Raw genomic sequence first — 6,000 nt, 5'->3', positions numbered from 1 at the left:
AGTTAATTTCTGTATCACTGGTCCTGGGATGTTTGTAATAACATGGCACAACCTTTTTTGTGTGTGTTGTCCATTGAACTATCAATAAATAAAACCTACAATGGATCAGAAATCTCCTGGGTATGTCTCATGACTTCCTATTGTTCACAATAAATTGGAACAAAAGGGGATGCATTTTCAAAGGTGCCTACATTAGAACTGAAAAATTCCTGACAAAAGGATTTTCAGATAAATAGGATTTTGTGAAGAACACAATTTCTCCATCTTAGAGCAATTGTTTCAGGCTCTCTGCAGACTCAGGTAAATGTTGCTGCATTGGTCAGACTCAGGGACGCTTCCCCTCTCAAAGAGATTAGCTTAGACTCACTGCAGACTCATACAGATACTATTCTGTTAGTTAATCTTGATTCAACCTTTCCAGATTTCTGCACAGCCATGATACCCATGAATGTAGTCACAATCACTGTGCTGATTTCTAAATAATCATACAAAAGACATAACACGGTTCCCAAGGAGTCAAAGCAGTCTGAATGCTGTGTTTTTAATTTGTTTACATATTTATGAAGATATTAAAACAAATCTGATCAGTTCTAACTTCTTAATTCTGTGCTCAGGTTTTAAGCCTGTAAGTGACTGGAGTGAAGGTTGTTATTGTTCACAGAACATTGGAAGAAGAAGAAGTAGAAAATATCTGGATGTTTCAATGAAAATCTCCTGGGACCTGTGGTGCTTGAGGTAGCCCTCACTGAAAATGCCAAGGTCAGTACAGGCTGCAGAAAGAAGAGCAGATGCTCCCAAAACTGGAGATTAACACTGAAGTTAGATTCACCAACAAATCACAAACTGAGCTCCTGATCCCCCACACTCAGCCCCCTTTATTGCATACTGGCACCCAATCAGCACCTAGGTCCAGTACAGTGAGAAGTTATTTAAAAAACTCTGCTCAGTATACAACATGTTCTTCTGAACCCCAAGGAGCAAGACACATTAATAGATCAAAAAAATTATTAAGATTTTTTTTTTAAAAAGTGTACAGTACAGCGTTTAGGCATAGAAGTTTCTGATGCTCAGGGAACAACATACAGCTTACCCAAGGGGCACGAAGTTCGGTTTAAGATCGGGTGGTGTAAGGAATACATCATCCGCAATAGCCCCGACTAGGGGTAAAAGGTTAATGTACAGACACTGAGTTAGGAGGGTATGTTGTCCATATGAGGGCTATGTTCAGGTGTGGAGGATAACGAGCGGTTACGACGATGAGGATGGATTGACCCGCGTTTGGTGAGTTTTAACATTCAGTGTTTTTGAATCTTTGCCACAATCTAGTTGAAGCAGGGTTGGTATGAACTCTACCATGCCATCTGTTGGTGATCTGTTGTCAAGGGCTTTTGGGGCTGATGTCATTTGCATGGTTACACCCACCCCGGATTGCATGATGGGAGTGCTTGTCCAAACGGTCATTTCGGCTGCTGTGGGATCCCCAGTCTCTTTGTTATTGGGGCAGGAGTAATCCAGTGTATTTTGTTGTTTATTTTGGATCAAGGACAGAGTAACTGTACCTGGCATTTGAGGCCTGAGAGCGTCACCCTGTTCTGGAAAGTACTCACCATTAAGGGGCATGGGTTCCAAAGGGCAAAACCTCGTGGGAGGTAGGAATGGATGTTTGTTGGGGTTTTGCAGGCACTGCTGATGTCCTTTCTGCTGTTCTTGGTGCATAAAGGCAGAGGTAAAATTGCTGTTAGTGCTGCAGTTGCTTGCTCTAAGCTTGTGCCATTTGATTTCTATCACGGTATATTTTGCCCCTGGGAGGTAAAAGGCTGCTCTCTGTGTGGTGTTATGGAGTGAGATAACAAACATTGGTTGCAGAGGTGGTGTGTGTGCCACAAAATTGTGACCCCTAGCTTCAACTGTGAGTCCAGTCTGCAAAACTTCCTTGCAGTCTAAGTGGAAAAAGGCATTTTACCCAACTATGAAGTAGCTGTGGCTTACTTTACTGCCAGGCTCTCATTCAACACCACATTTCTACAAATTTCAGTGTTTAAGTGCAATCAGAAACCATCAGCCTAAGTATGTCTAAAATTTATATTTAATCATAAATGATTTTAGATATGCAGCATACAACAGTATTTGTAATAGAGTCATAAATAACTTTTTTAAGCTAAAGAGAAAAGAAAGCCATAAAATCTGCATTTAAAGTCTTCAAAAAGGTACCAGAAAACTAAATACAAATATTTATTTTTCAATCTCTCCTAATTCACTATGCTTTGGAACCCATGTCCCTTGTCTAATGAGATTTATGTAGATTCGGGTGAGTCATGAAATCAAGAACTGCTAAGTACTGTTCTATTGTCCTTGATTCATATCTCCAGGATAACTACACTTTATTACTCCTGCCCTAATAAGAAAGAGATTGGGGATCCCACAGCAGCTGAAATGACCATTTGGACAAGCACCCCCATCATGCAATGCGGGGTGGGTGTGACCATGCACCAGGGCTGCCCAGAGGAGAGGGCAAGAGGGGCAATTTGCCCCAGGCCCCGGGCCCCACAGGGCTCCCAAAGAGAGTTTTTCGGGGGCCCTGGAGCGGGGTCCTTCACTCACTCTGGGGGGCCCGGAAAACTCTTGCGGGGCCAGGCCCCCGCAGCTTCTTCTGCTCCCAGTCTATGCCGGGGGCGGGTCCTTCTGCTCCGGGGCGGAAGGACCCCCCGCTGGCGAATTACCGCCAAAGCAGGATCCGCCGCTGAAGTGCAGCCCGGTCTTCGGCGGTAATTCGGCAGCGGGGGGCCCTTCCGTACCGGGACCTGCCACCGAAGTGCCCCAAAGACCCGCGGTGAGGGCCCCCCGCCGCCGAATTACCGCCGAAGACCGAGCTGAACTTCGGCAGCGGATCCCGCTTTGGCGGTAATTCGGCGGCGGGGGGTTCCCGCCGCGGGTCTTCGGGACACTTCGGCGGTGGGTCCCGGAACGGAAGGGCCCCCCTGCTGCCGAAGACCCCAGGCCCCCGGAATCCTCTGGGCGGTCCTGCCATGCACATCAGCAACAAAAGGCCTTTACAACACATCCCCAACAGATGGCAGGGTAGAGTTGATTCTGACCCTGCTTACATCCTCCCCCCAGCCAAGAATTGGTGATCCTGATAAATCACACTCCCTGTTATACCAGCTCACTGGTATTGAATGCTGAAGTTATGGCTAGCAAAAGTAGCCACCCATCTCTGCCCAGTAGCATCCAGCTTAGCCCTTGTTAACACAGAAGTCAGTGGATTGTTCTCTGTCCATACCTGAAACTGAGCACCAGACAAGTAGTCTGGAAATTTCTCAGTGATGGCCTATTTCAAGATCAAGAACTGCAGCTGGTGGATGGGATAGCGAGTTTCGCTATCAGACAGTCCTCAGCTGGCAAAGGCCACAGATTTACATTTACCTTCCACTTCCTGGTAGGAGACTGCTCCCAGACCCTCCAAACTGGCATTAGCATGCAGGATAAACGGTTTGTTGGGTCAGCAAGGACTAGGACTGGCAAATGAATCAGGCAAATAATGATTTCCCGTAAAGCCCTGTCACATCTCTCATCCCGCCATGTCCCCAATGGAGAGGAGAGGAGCCCCTCCCCGTCCCAGGCCAGGCACACCAGATCTGTGGGGATGAGATGTTCATGATCCAGCTCAGATCAGGCCTCCTAGAGAGAGGAGTTCATCTTTCAGCCCATGCCCACCAGAGTTGCTGTTGCAGTGGGGGAGAGGGATTTATCACCTGATTCTTAGATGTTCTGGGGAGAGGGGGGAGGGGGAAGTTTTTTTTTCCCTTCTGCAGCTCAAACCCTTTACCCCCCCCCGCCCCGCACCACTTTCTGCTCTAGTCTGATCTCTCGCTTGTGCCTCAATTTTTTTTTCTTGGCCTTGTTCCAGAGCTCTCACAGCCCAATTCTCTGCCCTAACCTTGAACCCTCTACTGCACCCTGAACCTCTCATTCCAATCCCACCCCAGAGCCTGCACCCCCAGAGCCAGTGCTCTCATCCCCCTGCACTCCAACTCTCTGTCCCATGTAGGATATACTGTTGATTTAGGATATACTAATATTAATTTGGAAAATATGATGAAAATTTAATTTATTAGTTTACATTTTATTTAATTTAATTGAGTTTTAAAGTTACAGTTGCATTACTGCTATTCAAAAGATACATATGGCATTATATGCAACAAAGTTTTGGTTAATGTACTCACACCCTTCCTTGATAACCTGGTGGTAAGAGACACAGGACAAGCCTTACAGTTCAGGTTTCTCAATTCTTGAGTGAATGATGCAGTGCTTAGAAAAAGCTAATGTTACTTTGGGTTTACTTGACTAAGTTAAACTTAAAATCAAAACCTAATAAACAAAGAATAAAAACTTAGGGAAACCGAGCTTAGCCGAGTTCTCTGTACTTCGGGGGGGGGGGGGTGTTGCTTTTTTACAGCTGCCTCACTGCCAGGCACACTGGGCTGTTAGCTGCAGCCACTGTTTTTGCCAGGGGCCCCTGCTGAACCCTGGGCGGCTGCACTGCCGTGCTGGGGTGACTCTGCAGGTGGAGAAGCTGCTGTGGAGCAATGTAGAGCAGGTGCAGGAAGGAGATGGGGTCACTATTCACATTCTGAACTGCACAATTTTCCAAATTTGGGAATAGATTCATAGATTCATAGACTTAAGGTCAGAAGGGACCATTATGATCATCTAGTCTGACCTCCTGCACAATGCAGGCCACAGAATCTAACCCACCCACTCCTGTAACAAACCCCTGACCTATGTCTGAGTTATTGAAGTCCTCAAATCGTGGCTTAAAGACCTCAAGGTGCAGGGAATCCTCCAGCAAGTGACCCGAGCCCCATGCTGCAGAGGAAGGCAAATGTCCGAGAACAATTCTAGGGGAAGGTGAATGCAGAGCAATGACACTGGAGATGCCCAGACCTCCAAAGGGGGCAGCGTGGAAATTAATAATGGGAAGATCATTTGTGAAATTAGTCATCACTGACAAGATTTGTCTCTGTTCCTGTTTCACACTGTGGTGTTAGTTAGAGGAATCAGTACAGATATTTACTATATTGATTAAACACTTAATTTTATTTAACCAAGCCAAAAACTTAGAGTCACTTATTTTTTCTCTGTCCTAGCAAGAATGAATTGAATTTTGTGACTTTCTGGAAAGTGCAGCGAGATTAAATGTGGGGAATTCAGTCTCTATGTTTGTGAGCTGATGTTTTCCTCTCACAGGTAAATGCCTGCATTGAAATACCAAGAGGGATCTAAGGGCTGGTGTACGCTGGGCACTGAACTGGCAGAGCGACGTCTCTCAGGGTGTGACCCCTCCCCAAACCCATAGAGTTAAGGTGACCTAAGCCTGGGTTACATAGTGCTAAAGAAAAGGAAGAATTGTTCTGTCAATGCAGCTATTACAGGGATGGGAAAACCCCTCCAGTCACTGTCTACTCCAAAGTGCTATAGCAGTGCCACAGCAGCATTTTAAGTCTTGACAGAGTGAAAGTAGATCTGGCTCCAGTTTGCACTCTGGATGCTCAGGCACTAAGACTACAATAATAACAACAGCACAGTGCTTGTGCAGTTGGCAGGATTTGAACCTGCACGGGGAGACCCCAATGGATTTCTAATCCAGCGCCTTAACCACTTGGCCACAACTACTTGACATGCAGTCATTTTGCTGCATGATAATTCTGTTCTCACTGAATTGTCACTTCAAATTGTTTGCTCAGACCAGCTTCCCCAGCACACTCACGGCTGCGCATCAGTGTAAGTGTGGCCTTGGCTGAACAGCGAGAATTCCTGCCCATTTCCCTTCCGGCTGGAGCAGGATTAGAGTGTGTTTGTGTGAACGACATTGCTGTAGATTGTTGTTCATTCCCCACATTGACAATTCAGACAGTCCCTTTCCTAGTCAAATCTCCAGCACATCGTTCCAATAGCAGGGGGCAGGATTTCTCTGGGGCACTGAGGGCTGGTGCGTGAACT

General features: G+C 46.3%; 1 non-coding gene across 1 annotated transcript; it reads right to left on the bottom strand.

Moving 5' to 3' along the window:
* Positions 1-5,591: 5,591 nt before the first annotated feature.
* TRNAS-AGA lies at positions 5,592-5,673 on the bottom strand. The gene has a single exon. It is a non-coding gene; the product is annotated as a tRNA-Ser (tRNA).
* Positions 5,674-6,000: the final 327 nt, after the last annotated feature.

This window comes from Mauremys mutica, unplaced genomic scaffold (genome assembly GCF_020497125.1).
Source record: "Mauremys mutica isolate MM-2020 ecotype Southern unplaced genomic scaffold, ASM2049712v1 Super-Scaffold_100163, whole genome shotgun sequence".
Taxonomy (NCBI): domain Eukaryota; kingdom Metazoa; phylum Chordata; order Testudines; family Geoemydidae; genus Mauremys; species Mauremys mutica.
This window is presented reverse-complemented; position numbering and strand designations above follow the sequence as displayed.